Source organism: Cygnus atratus, chromosome 4 (assembly GCF_013377495.2).
Source record: "Cygnus atratus isolate AKBS03 ecotype Queensland, Australia chromosome 4, CAtr_DNAZoo_HiC_assembly, whole genome shotgun sequence".
Lineage (NCBI taxonomy): Eukaryota > Metazoa > Chordata > Aves > Anseriformes > Anatidae > Cygnus > Cygnus atratus.
This window is the reverse complement of record NC_066365.1, coordinates 26,092,225-26,105,705: the sequence shown is the minus strand read 5'-3', so window position 1 is coordinate 26,105,705 and position 13,481 is coordinate 26,092,225.

The following is a 13,481-nucleotide window of genomic DNA, read 5'->3' as shown; positions in this document are numbered from 1 at the left end:
AAATTAACAGTACCAATTTATTAATCACAGTATTTGATTTTTCACATAGAAGCTTTTATTTTTTACACTATCTAATTCGTGAATAAAGTTTGTAGCTGTTTAAGAAATTTTATTTCAAGTTTTCATTCCTTTGTAGTACATCAAATTAATGAAATGAACTAGTGTTCTGCTATCAGCACAGATATTAAAATAAGCTACAGCAGGGTGAGCTTGTAAGGGGTGTCACTTGTTTTTGTTGTTGTAGTAGGACAAGGCCCTGTGCAACCTGATCTAGTGGGTGGCAATCCTGCCCATGTGTCCTGGTTTCAGGTAGGACAGAGTTAATTTTCCTCCTAGTAGCTGGTAGGGTGCTATGTTTTGGATTAGGATGAGAAGAGCGCTGATAACATGCTGATGTTTTAATTGTTGTAGAGCAGTGCTTACACCAAGCCAAGGACTTTTCAGCTTCTCGCTCTGTCCTGCCAGCGAGCAGGCTAGGGATGCAGCAGGAGCTGGGAGGGGACAGACCCAGGACAGCTGACCCAAACTGGCCAAAGGGGTATTCCATACCATCTGACGTCATGCTGAACAATATATAGGGGTGGCTAGCCGGGGTGGAGGGGGGGGCCGGCTGCTCAGGGATAGGCTGGGCATCGGTCAACGGGTGGTGAGCAATTGCATTGTGCATCACTTATTTCGTACACATTATTACTATTAATACTATTATCATTATTATTATTGTTATTCTTTTCCCTGTCTTAATAAACTGTCTTTATCTCAACTCACAGGCTTCACTTTCCCGTTGCTCTCCCCCATCCCAGAGAGGGAGGGGGGAGGGTGAGCGAACGGCTGTGTGGTGTTTGGCTGCCAGCCGGGCTAAACCACAACACCATGTCAGCGGGGTTGGAATTAGATGATCTTTAAGGTCCCTTCTAACCCAAGCCAGTCTGTGATTCTAGCAAAATATGAGCTATGAAGTTCTCATCCAGAATGTGTTTCCTGACTTGTCCAAATCAAAGCTTCTAATGTTATCTGTAGTAATACAACTTGATGAAGAAGTATTTGCAGTGTATCAACTCCAAAGTTTTATTTGTTCTTTTCGTTTTGTGATGTTCCTCCTACCCATTTGTGTCTCCATTGGCAGATTTAACCATTTAACATTCTTTCTATCTCTTATTCCTCCCCCCACTCCCCTTTTAAGTGCGTATTTCTTCACTAGTTTTATTTTTCCTCACTGCAGGGGTGCTGTCCACTTCCCATGCTTCCACTATTCTGCTTTTCTGATTGTTCTCTCTGATACAAGAGCTGTCAATTGTGGCACACCTTTGTGAACCCCATCACACCCTACTACAGCTCTTGCATCTAGCTGGGCTGGATAGCACTTTGCTTTGTTGATAGCCAGACATCTTTTCTCTGTCTCTCATGCTGAAGCACTGCCAGTGTGGCTGGAGAAGGGAATTAACAGTTTTAAATGTGCTTGTGTTTCAAATGCTCATGGAAAGGTAGAATAATCTCTAAGAAGCATGCTGTGAAGACAACTAGCCAGGTATATATAAGAAATACTAATGGGTATCTTTGGTGAATCAAAATTAAATCACAGTCTCCATGTATCTCACACAGAGAGAAAAGGTAGGCTATTGTTACAACTGGCTCATAAAGGTCTCTTCCTTTCCTAAAAGAGGAAAAAAAGAAACCAAAACAATAACAGCAAAGCAAACAATAATAAAACCTATCTAAAATCTTTTGTGCTTGGGAACACAATTATATGCTCCAAAATAAATGAACTTATCAGCCCATCCTTGAAAACATAATAGAAAATGATGGTATTGAGAAACATTAGGACTCTTGTGATTCTCCACATCTCTCCTACTATTTTATTGTAGCAAGCTGCAGCTTTGTCTAAAACTTGTGGCAGGATTTTCTTGCAAGTGACTGAGGAACAGTCTGTGGTCTTTTGGGAACGGTATTTGATTGTGTGGGCTTGATGATCCATCCTTTGATTTTAGCTTGCAAATTGTGTAATTTGAAAGAGGTTATGTTCTGGAATTCTGTAACAAGGAGGTTATTGTTTCTTACAGATTTCAAAGGAAGACTGTAAAATTTGTAATTCCATAGGACTTGTGCATAAGGAAGCCTAAAAATGGACTAGAGACATCTCCCATCTCTAACTTTGTTCATGTACTATTCACACGTTTTTGTGTGTAACTGTGTGCACATGAGAGAAGGAGAGAATTTTACCAAGGGAATAAAGTGCAAGCTCCTTTTCAGATAAGAACGTATAGATAATTGCATACGACTACATGGGATAAAAGAATGAAATCTAGATGAGGGAAAGATGATAACAAGAAAGATGACTTCTAATAAAGTCAGAAAGGTTAATAAAATGTTCTCCAAGAGAAATAAGATAAGAAAAGAGACTTCTTTAATTTTCATTAAAGAGTGACATTTATTAGGTACGGAAAAACTTATATAAAAGGTTAACGGAGATTCAGTGTGAATTAAATCCTAATTAAAAAAGGATGTGGCTTGTAGATACGATTGGCAGTGTCAAGGTGACTGTCCACACCTGCCGGTGTGGAGTTACTATGATTCTCTGCTCATTGCAAAGTCACATTGGTGGCCTGAGCTAGAAGCCTTGCCTGCATTTCTAGCCAGTGAGATTTTTATGACAGGGAGGTATTAGCTACTTTAAACTGACACAGTAATGTTGATTTGTAGTTGAGGCTATTTATGAGCATGAAAGGCAAGGAAGATGTGATAGCTTCTGATTTGGAAAGTGTGCAAAATAAGCGCATTTGTTACAAATTTAAATCTGAAATAGAACAAGAAAGTGGATAAGCGATGGAAGATGACAAAATTATGGATTTTTATGATGAAAATCTATCTTTAACTTTATTCCTCTTGATCTAAATAAAAAGAAAAAATAATTTGAAGACAGTTTAAAGCTTAAGGGCTCAAAGGGATTTGATAATCAGAAAAAAAACAGAAATGTTTACACTTTTGTTTTCAGTCTTGAATTTTAAAATCTCAGACTCTTGAGAAACACATTTGTCTTAATGTCTTCAAAATGCCTCAGGTGATGATAGTGATGCAAGTATTAATCAAATTAAAACACCTAAGGCTGCTTTAGTGTCTATATGCTTTATTCATACTACCTTGTCCTATTCATCCTATCTAATCTATCCTTAGTTATTCTTGTTTTGAAGAATCTGTATCCATGAAAGAAAGTATGCAATATAAAAGTTGACAATCTAATAGACACATCAAATATATTCATTGGAAGGACTGAAAGCTTAAATTCAGGTTCTGAGTCAGGAGCAGATTAAGCCCACTGTGAATTGCATTTTGCCCCTCACGTCTGTTTGTTTGTCAGTGTCCTTACCAGCTTCGCTAATCCTTTGATTCATAAAGACAGAAGTTTCCTGTAGGGTTAAAGTGACATATGATTGACTAGTATATTCTGCATTCTGTCCAGCAGGTTTTGATGTAGAACAAGATAGCCCAGTAGACTATAATTGCTGCTTTACAAGAGAAAAAAGTCTGCTCTTCCTTTAAAAGAGCAACAGTATAATCAGAGAAAAAATTGTATTGGAATTCTGACATTTAATATCACATGGAGCTCTTGCAATGTTCAAAATGATATTTGTAATGTTCTCAAGGCAGTTGTTTCTTTTATTTTAGTTTTTTGTTTTGAAGTTTTTATAGTGATATTACAGTATTTAATGGAAATTGGGAAAAGCATCTACATGGATTGCAATCCCCTCTGTCAGAATTTAAAATCTGCTGCTGCTGTTTCTGGGATGCTATATATTCAAACATTGTTTTGCTTTTATTTTCCATAGTGTTCATGATTATGCATTATTCTCTTCAATCTGCTCTGTGTGTTTCTCACCCTAACTACCTTCTGTCTCTTGTCTGGAGATAATTTTATTTTTTTATTCATTTCATTAAGAAGAGTTAAATCAAATATATTGTTCATTACCCTGGAATATGAGGTTTTATCTCCAGGACCCTGAGGTACCTAAATAAAAGTCAGGTCATTTTCCAGTACCCTCACTTCCAGCAAGGCTTCGGATGTGTAAATATATAACTCCAACTACAGGAGAATAAGTAATTAATCTGCAAATCAAAAGATGCCACCACATAGTTATAATAATTAAAGGCATTTTTATTGTAACCTGTGTCAAAGGTTTAATTCTGTAAGCAAGATTCTCTCTTATCTTTTTATTTCTTTATTATTTATTTTGGACAAATATTTTGGCTTTTCTTCAAGGCTTCTGTGAAATATCTTTAAAATTCTTCTCTTGCTCAAAACCAGTTATGGCTACAATAAGGTCAAGGGTAGTAACTGTGTGCTTTAAAGCCAGGTGCATCAGAGAGGAGACAAGCCAGACAGGCCTGGCCTGAGCTCTCCTAGCTGGCTGGGAACAAGTGGAATTGGAACCATGGACTAAGAGCATCCAGGAATGAATTGGGTCAATCTTCCCAAAGCATTGGCAGTGGTGTCTTGTTCTCAGAAACTGCCTAGCTTCATTATTTATTCAGTCGAGCTTTACTGTTTCTGTTAGATTGTATGACAGATATGACAGCAGCATGAAGGGTACTGACCTGAGGACATTCTTTTGTTGTTTTTAGAGATCGTAGACAATCAGTCATGTAAAGGAAAATATACCCTGATTTTAGGGATCTCTCTATAAATCAAAGAGAATTTAAAATATTGAATACTCATTACAACATTCAAAATTATTGATCCATAAACTGTAAATATATATGCTACTATTTATTTGCTTATTAACTTTCAAATACGGTCAAAACATCTTCATTTTTTTGTGAAGAGTCACATGAGTTCAATTATGCATGAATTTAAGCAGGTGGATATTCATGCTTAAGGTGCCAGCTGAAAATTTTATTTTTCTTCACCTTTATCAATTAACTCTTTTCTGTTGTCTTATGGTTACTGTTTAATAAACTTACAGATCTACTGTCAGTACCATGGTGACAGAAACTAAGTTCAAAGTATTATATGAATTTTTTCTGTGTATTTTCAGTACCGTAGCTGCTTTGACAAGTGTTCTGTTCTCCCTTTGCAGGTATTTTTTTGCTGGGCTTGCTTTTCCTCTTCAGTTTCATTTACTTCTTCTGGTAGTTTGCAAGTGTCAGTCATCCCTAGGCTGTGTTTGCTGTTCAGGTATGTTCTGCTATTTACTACTGCTCTGTATTTCAATAATACAAATATATGTTGTGCACACAGATGAGAAATGTTAATGCAAAGGGATCAACAGCACTTGTTGTTATGGGAAGTATCAGAGTATTATAAACAATGCCTAAAAATGTACTGTAAAATATGATTATATGGTATTTCAGGTGGAATAGGAATAATATGAAGACACAAAAGAATACTGGAAGCTCATCCTGTCCAAGAATCCATCTCTGGAAGTGCTTAATAATCAGGCCAGATTAAAACAGATACTTAAACTGATAATAGCAAATGCAAAGTGAGAAAATACTGCCAGTCTGACTTTATCATCTGTTTTGTTCTTCGCTTTGTGCTACCTTTGCACTCATTTAAATAGTCATACAGTCTGCACCATCATGCTGATTCTGACCATATGAGTGATGAGCATAGCTCTTATTTTTTGATGCAACTGCCAGGTTAGAATTGGAAGCGACATTCAATGATATTCCATCTCTGTCACATCATCTGGTCATCTTCTTGGCAAGGCACGTGAAGTATAGCTTCTCCATAGTAACTTATGCTGCCTATTTGTCATGAAAAAGGGTAACGATTATGAGCACCTTCCTAGAATCTCAGCAGGAGAAATCTTGAGCCTGCAGCAAATTTTTCCTTGAAGACATAGATGTAATGGTAACTAGCTATATTGTGCCATCGATAAAGTGACTAGTCACACTTTATCTCCAGCATATTATATGGTGGTTGTGAAAAGAGTAAGAAAGCTTTTGTAAGTGTATTAGCAACTAAACCTACAAAATCACAAGAGAGCTTAGATAGCTCCACACAGGCACTTTATGGTGTATTGAGTACATGCTTAGAAGTTGGTGAAATTGCACTGAGGGTTGATTTTGGCTTGGCATTTCTATGTTGAAAGAAATGACGAGTGTGCTCACTGCCTTATGCTCCCAGTGAATTCTGAGCTTCATAAGGTTAATGTTAGTCAGTTAAACTTTGAAATTCTTCTTAAGATATGAGATTATTTCAGACCAATAGAGTGCTTTGCAAGTGTGCGTGCTACAGATTATTACTGTGCTTTAAACTTTGTGAAGGTAGGAAACTGTCAGGAGAGAGTTGTATATCTATTCAGTTCACTCCATCAAATATAGTACTTAAAAATTTCGAGATTAGCAATCTTCATCTACAAACTGTTGAAGGACAGTAAAGTTTATACAGAACTCATTTCTAGTGTGTGTGACAGCATCAATGGATTTGTCACTCTCAGCAGTAGTTTCTTCCTGAAACGTTTTGACAGAAATGTGAAGCATTTAACTATTTCAATGTCAGCATTAAGAAGTCTACTCACAACTTGGTACTTTTCAGTGTATTCTGAGTATGGATGAAAACATCTATAGTAAGTTTCAAGGGTACTTGTGCACTGTGAATCCGAAAGACAACAGTGAGGTTCTGAGGACCTGCTGGAGATTGTGGTACAGAACGGAGCATTGTAGGTCAAACTCTGCATTCAGATGTACGCGTATTGTTGCCACTGAAGTTACTGGAGATTCCTGTTACAATGGTCTTTTACTCCAGAATTTGCTGAGGTAAATTGGAGAGGCAATTCAACCCGGTCCATTTCTCTTCTTTGACGTTATGTATATGCATCCTTTTCAAGTAAAACCTGACTGACAGTTGTATGTCGTCATTGTTACAGTAGGGCTATTCACTTATATACATACAATTACCTAGAAATCTTAAAATAAGTCAGAATATGGATGAATTATAATCTTCATGTGCCTGTTTCCTTCTTTCTTTTTTAACCCCTTATGGCTTACTGAAGTAAAATGGTGAATTGGGTAGCCCCAATGATTTTGCCCAGCAGACTGCTGTGTTGCTTGATCTGCAATAACAAGCTATATAGAACTATATTGTGTAGCTATACACATTTTAATACATAGGCTGATTAAAACTAAATAATAGAGATGTCATTGAAAGAGACATTCCCTCACTGAAGAACAGCAAGTAATGCTCAAAGGGTAAGACAATTTTATTTTAGTTTTACTGTATTGAAAAACTGTGTTGAGAGAGGTGGTTCCCCAGTATGAGTAACATTTACGTAGCTGTAGAAATGAAGTGGAGTAGGGTGGGGGTGGAAATCATCTCCAAATGCACCTTTCATTATCAGCAGGGGGGTGGCTGTGTTCTCTTCCATGCAGCAGGAGAATAGAAATGTCTAATATGAAAGATACTGTCTAAACTGTCACCTGATGCCCTAAGTACGGAAGACGGTGGATTTTTCTGACTTAAGTTCTCTTGTAAATCCTGGCATATTAAAATGGAAGAGAAGATGCATATTGAGTTGGTTGCTCCTGGAATCAGCAGGGCACAGATAAATTACTAGGCTCTGATCAGTGCTTGTTTGGAGAACTCTGTGGCAATCTAACATCCACTGCCCCTTTTGAATACTTAACACACTGTGACCTTGTCCAAAGATGATTTAGAGTCTCGGGTTCATCTGTAAGAGAAAGGAATTTAAATTACATTTCTTGGACTGTTCTACTGTATGCTTAATATTTTAATGATAAATTGCAGCAGTGCCAACAAAGGGAACAATTTAAAGTGAGTTAGTGTGTTCCTGGTTTTGACACAGAAATGTGTACCTCTTGAGTATACAAGAGAATAGATTTAGGGTGTCCACTTTACTTTTCAGATCCGTTCATCAGATTTAAAATGGCAGAACATACTTTTTCCTCAAGTATATTGCAGACCTAGCACCCTGGGATTATTTTAATTTTTAATAAACCAAAAAGTGCAAGTTTGAGAAGTTTGATAACTTGGTAAATAAGCACAGAAAATATTAAAGGAACATATCGTTCTGTTTCCTCTGGCTCATATTTTTCTTTTTAAGATTTCAGGGAATATTTCCACAGTTGCAGTTTGCAGGTGAAAAAAGTGCTGTACAATAAAACTTACACAACTAAATAAATAATGAAGGTTTGGCATCATAAAATTAAACTTGAAGGACAGTAATTTTGTTTAGGTCTATTGCATGTTATTTTCATAGTAGACGGAAGAGTGATGAATACGGTAGAATGTGAATGTGATTTTGCATCAATGTGAGTAAAATTCAAGATGAAGTGCTGGTTTTAGTGTTCTGTGGGGATAGAAGCTCTAGAAACACAACTCATTGGAGTGTTATGCCATTTTTTGGTTTTGTTTTCATTGTTGTAAACAGCATTCTAAAACTTAAAAAGCCCTAGTCCCTTATGTTTAATCTGTTTGTTCTTTTTCATTCAAGCCTGGTTATAAAGTTTTAGGGCTATATTTTAACATTTTTTTGTAAAATCTTGGTTTCCAAAAATATTAAGAAGTGGCAAAAAGCAAATCTGGAAAGCTGGTAGATGTTTGCAGTTTTCTGTTAAGTCAATATGTATTGCAAATTAGCATCTGTTCGTTCCATGATGTGGCCCTGTAAGTATGTGAAACTTAATATGCACTACCTTATAGAACAAAATTTGATGAAATTGGCAAGCAGTGTGTTTTATTTCCTTTTTTTTTTTCTCTCTAGATATTCAGTTTTTATTTAGTTTGCACTGTGACCCTTCTTTGGGGTAAAGCATTTAAGGAACTGAGGTGTTGTACTTAACTAGCAGAAAAGGAAGCCATGCTGTGCAGCAGGCTGGGTACCAGAAGCAGTGTGGCTGCACTCACACATTACTCCATGTAGTTTAAGTAAAAACATAGACTGACAGAATGGGTTGGGTTGGAAGGGACCTTAAAACCCATCCAGTTCCAACCCCCCCGCCATGGGCAGGGACACCTCCCGCCAGACCAGGTTGCCCAAAGCCCCATCCAACCTGGCCTTGCCCACTTCCAGGGATGGGAATCCTGCACTGTGTCGTAGTGTCTCCTGGCTTCCGCATCCATCTTGTTTTAGATCAACAGCGTGCTCTAGCAGGAAGCACTTTGGTGACTATACATGTGCCGCTGACTTGCAGCATCAAGACTTGAGTTACAGTTATCATAAAACCCATCCAGGGGCTTGAGAAACAGACTTATGGCTCATTGAGAATGTAGTATGCTTTCCAACTCTCAAGCAACAAGGTGAGCAAGTAGACAAGAAGAAATGGAATGTTCTGAACTTCTGTCTTGTATAAAATATCTGAATATTTTAGTTTAGTTTGATTTTGGAACTCACTAAATTCCTCAGCAAAGTCCCTGAAAGATTAAAGAACAGGTGGGAACCTTCTGTCCTTCCTCATTACCCTGCAAAGTACTTTAGGAATTGGCCTGGCCATTCTGTTCCTCAGGCATTCAGGACTTGTTGGTCTTCTCCCTTCTCAAGCATTAAGCCATCAGGATTTAAAGTCTAGAGGCCAACAAAGCATAGCAGCATGGTGTATTGTATGGTATCATCCTTTTCCTTTGGATTTGCTGCCCTTGGTGTAAATAGCAAGCTTTGGGTGTAGTGCCTCAAACATACATAAATTATTCCAGACAGGATACTTTTCTAGAGAAAACTTTGTGTGGTAAAATTACTTCCTCAGGGATATTTTTGAAAGTGTCTTTACCTGTGAGATGAACAAAACTGAAGGTATGTGAGCACAGCCATTTCCTTTTACATAGAGGACAAACAGACTGTGTTTTAATAAGCAATATGCTTTAGGACATGTACTCTGAAGGAATAATTTTGCTTTATAGAATTACAAACACTTAATGGATTGACTTTACATATCATTGCCCTATCCCCTAAATAGAATAGATTTTCTTAATAATAAGAATTCATTATCATTAAGGTAAATGTAGCATATAAAATTACCTCCCACCATCCAAAGTGGGTGGCAGACAGTGGGGGGTGAAGCTTGTTACCTGAAAACCTGAAATTCTCCTGAGGCATCTAGGAGGAGAGTAACATAATATTGAAAAGAGCAATAACAAACATACCTATTATGTGTCTTCTACATAAATACACTTGGATAGAAGGGAAGTAATTGAAATGCTGAAGTTTATTGTAGCAAGATCCAAACATTTTCTTTTTTTTTTTATTAATCAGCATAACATTAATGACTGCAACATAAAGCAGAATTCTTTGCATATAGATCTCAGTAGCAGTTTTCCCCGGGGTGTAATTAGGAGTGCTGTGAGACGTTGTTTGCATCATTTCAAATACATGAGGCCTGCTTCTACTTGTAGTTAAGTCAGCGGCAAGATTTTCATTAGGTTTCTCCTGTGATAGCCCAGTCAAGCTCTGAATGCAGGGAGTGCATACCGGGTCAATTCATCAGACCAACAGCACTGAAAACTGAGATTAGATATCAAACAATTAAAGATTAGCATGCATAAGCTACTCAGTTGTGTCCATGCTCCAGATCTCCCACCACATCAGTGCAAGGAGCATAGAGTTATTAGTGTAACAACAGGAGAACTTAGATAGCTAGTACTGTGTTAGTAAAGTGCTTGATGATGAGAAGAGGGAAAAATGAAGGTACCCCATAAAAGTAATTAAATGAAATTTACAAAAGCTTGTAAAGATTTATATAAATACCTGAGTATATGTAAACAGGTGTGTTTGAAAAGGGGAACTTTCCTCCTAAAATAACTGGAATATCTTAATAATTCTTGAGTATCACAGAAGACATAAATGGAATATACAGCACACAGCAGAAGAAAAATACTATAAGTAAATATTATCAACAGGAATTACTTGAAAGAAAATCTTTGGACTATTATTTGGATGAATTAGTACAGTACACGACATTTTTTTTTTTTGGTGTGTGTAAATATAGCTATTGGAGCAAAAGAAGCATTTTATTTGAATAAGTCTTGTCAACAGAACTCTAGGCCTCAGGCAGGTGTATCTGTAATTAATTCTGATCTGGACATGAATTTTACACTGTGTTCTAGAGAGAAAGGATACTCTTTCTATTAGAATTTAAGGCTCATTCAAAGTATCTTTTAATAGATATTTTCATTCTATCAAAAACAGATTAAGTCACAATTTTCCAGACTCCTCTAAATACTTCCTATCTAATCTCTTAAAATCGTATTTCTACTCCAGCTCCTTTTTTTGAAGTAGTCTTAAATATTTTTGTTATAACCAAGATTGTGGGTAGTCAGATGTTGAAAGACGCTCAGCTTCCAGTAGAAAGTTTAATGTCAGGGGAAGTGAGTACTCTGAACAAGCCTCAGTTATCTGATAATGTGAGAGAAGCTTCAAGATGTTTATAAAACAAAACAAAAAAAGCAGCACTGGCCTATTAACTACCGTGCAAACAATGAAAAGTCTTCAGAAATACAAACCACCTAAAGGCTGGCTAACTGTTTTCAGAAGTGGATGTAGTGTTATTAGAGCTAAATATATAGACAATAAACATTTAAAATAAACAACCAACAAAATAAACAGTCAAACAAAAAACAAACCTAAAACTACAAAAAAAATCTCTGCAAATCCAGTCCATTGGAGTTTGAGCTTGGCCCACAATAGCCTCCTGGACTCAAGATGTTTAAAGTAACTTGGGTTGACTGTGTATGTACATTGCATGGCCTAGTTTGCATTCTTTTAGAGTTAATTGTCTTATGGCATGCTCTTTAAAAAAAAAAAAAAAAAAAAAAAAAAGTACTGGGATTTAGGATTTAGTTTGGAGGTGTTTGGGCAGCCAATTCTTACGTGTAAATTACAAGTTTAACAAGCTAATTAAAAATAGATGTATGTATTACACAAAAATAGAGATGCTTCAAACTCATTTTCTCATAGTACATCTTTAATTGTTTAATTAAGAGTGGCCTGATTTTCAGAACTGTTGATTTCTCTGTTAGTTTTGGCAAGTGATCAGCACTTCTATTACGGAGGCTACCTGTAGGCATGGTCTTATTTGGAAATGTTGGCTGTGCTATAAAGTGGTTTTCTTTGTGTGCTTATTGCACCAGACCCTTAAGTGAATTCAATAAATGTCCTTAAAATTCACTGCTGTGAGTTATGCTGTAAATTAGGTATGTAGCAGTGCATTATATTTTTTCTATTTTTCTTCTGATATACAATATTTTTTGCGAAGATCAATCACATAAGTCTTGCATAATTTTCAGAATTCTTCAAAAAACTTGTTTTGGAGAGGGAAATTGTCAGAATTACCAAATCCTATAAAGTACTTTTTCCAAATAACCAGCATCCTTGCCCCTTGTCTCCCTCTGAAGCAGGTTTTAAAAATGTATGTTAATATTGTATACTAATACAGTCCAAAAACTGATGTAAAACATTTTGACATGTAAAATCAAATTCCATTAAGTTCACAGTCTTTAAAGTCAATAGACATGAGTTTGGATGTTGATACCAAACCTATGACAGACAAGTAACTGTTGACAAGTTGCAAGAATGCAAGTGAATTAGCATAATTTCACTAAATAATACATTTCAGTATGGCAGATTGTTTATTTGTTTTTGTAGGAAGAAAATTACATTTAGGTTTCTTAGATGAGATTACGGAATTATCTTCCTCAACTGGGATTGCCCATTTGAGTATAGACTGAACTACATAATAGATAAAGGTTTTGATTTGCTATTATGTCATCACTAAACATTCTGCCACTGAAGCTGCTTACTGTCAAAAGTAACTAAAGGTGTGTTTTATGAAAAAAACAAGTTTTAATATAACCATGTTAGTACAAGTTATAATGCTAGTTTCTAATTAGCAGTAATAATTGCCTTAGAATGAATAGGTGATATTCACTTTGTGAAGGCTGCATCTTAAATGGCTTCCTCTTAGTTGTAGTTGACCCATGTAAGTGTCATGTTCCTGAATAGACTGGATTATGGAGCTCAAGGAATGGTGTAGAGTTATTTTAAAAACAGGAGCTGCTGTTACATACTAAAGGAAAGTGCCCTACATCTGTCTCTGCCAGAAAAATTCAGGCTCAGCAGTTTGATATGACACTAATTTACTTGCTGAGAGACTTAGAAAGCTTCATAAATAGCAGAACAATATGATTAGATAGTACTTCTGTTGATTCAATTACAACTGAAGTTTAAAGATACTAAATAAATAAATAAAAAATCAAACATCTTGAGCTAGAATTAAGCTTTCTTAATGGAATGGGAAAAACTCAGCAGTGATGAAAAAGAAACAAATTATTTCCACTGTGATCAAGGAGGGAAAACATTTCTTAATCTGTGATGGGTGTATTGCATTAAAATATGGAATTTTGGCTGCATGTCATTCTTGTTTGGAATCTGGATTTCATTTACATTTTTTTGTGAAAACTTTTGAAATGGTTTATTCTGGTTTCCACTGAATGTATGTCCTTTTGTATGGAATGGGCTATGAAATGGATCACCTCA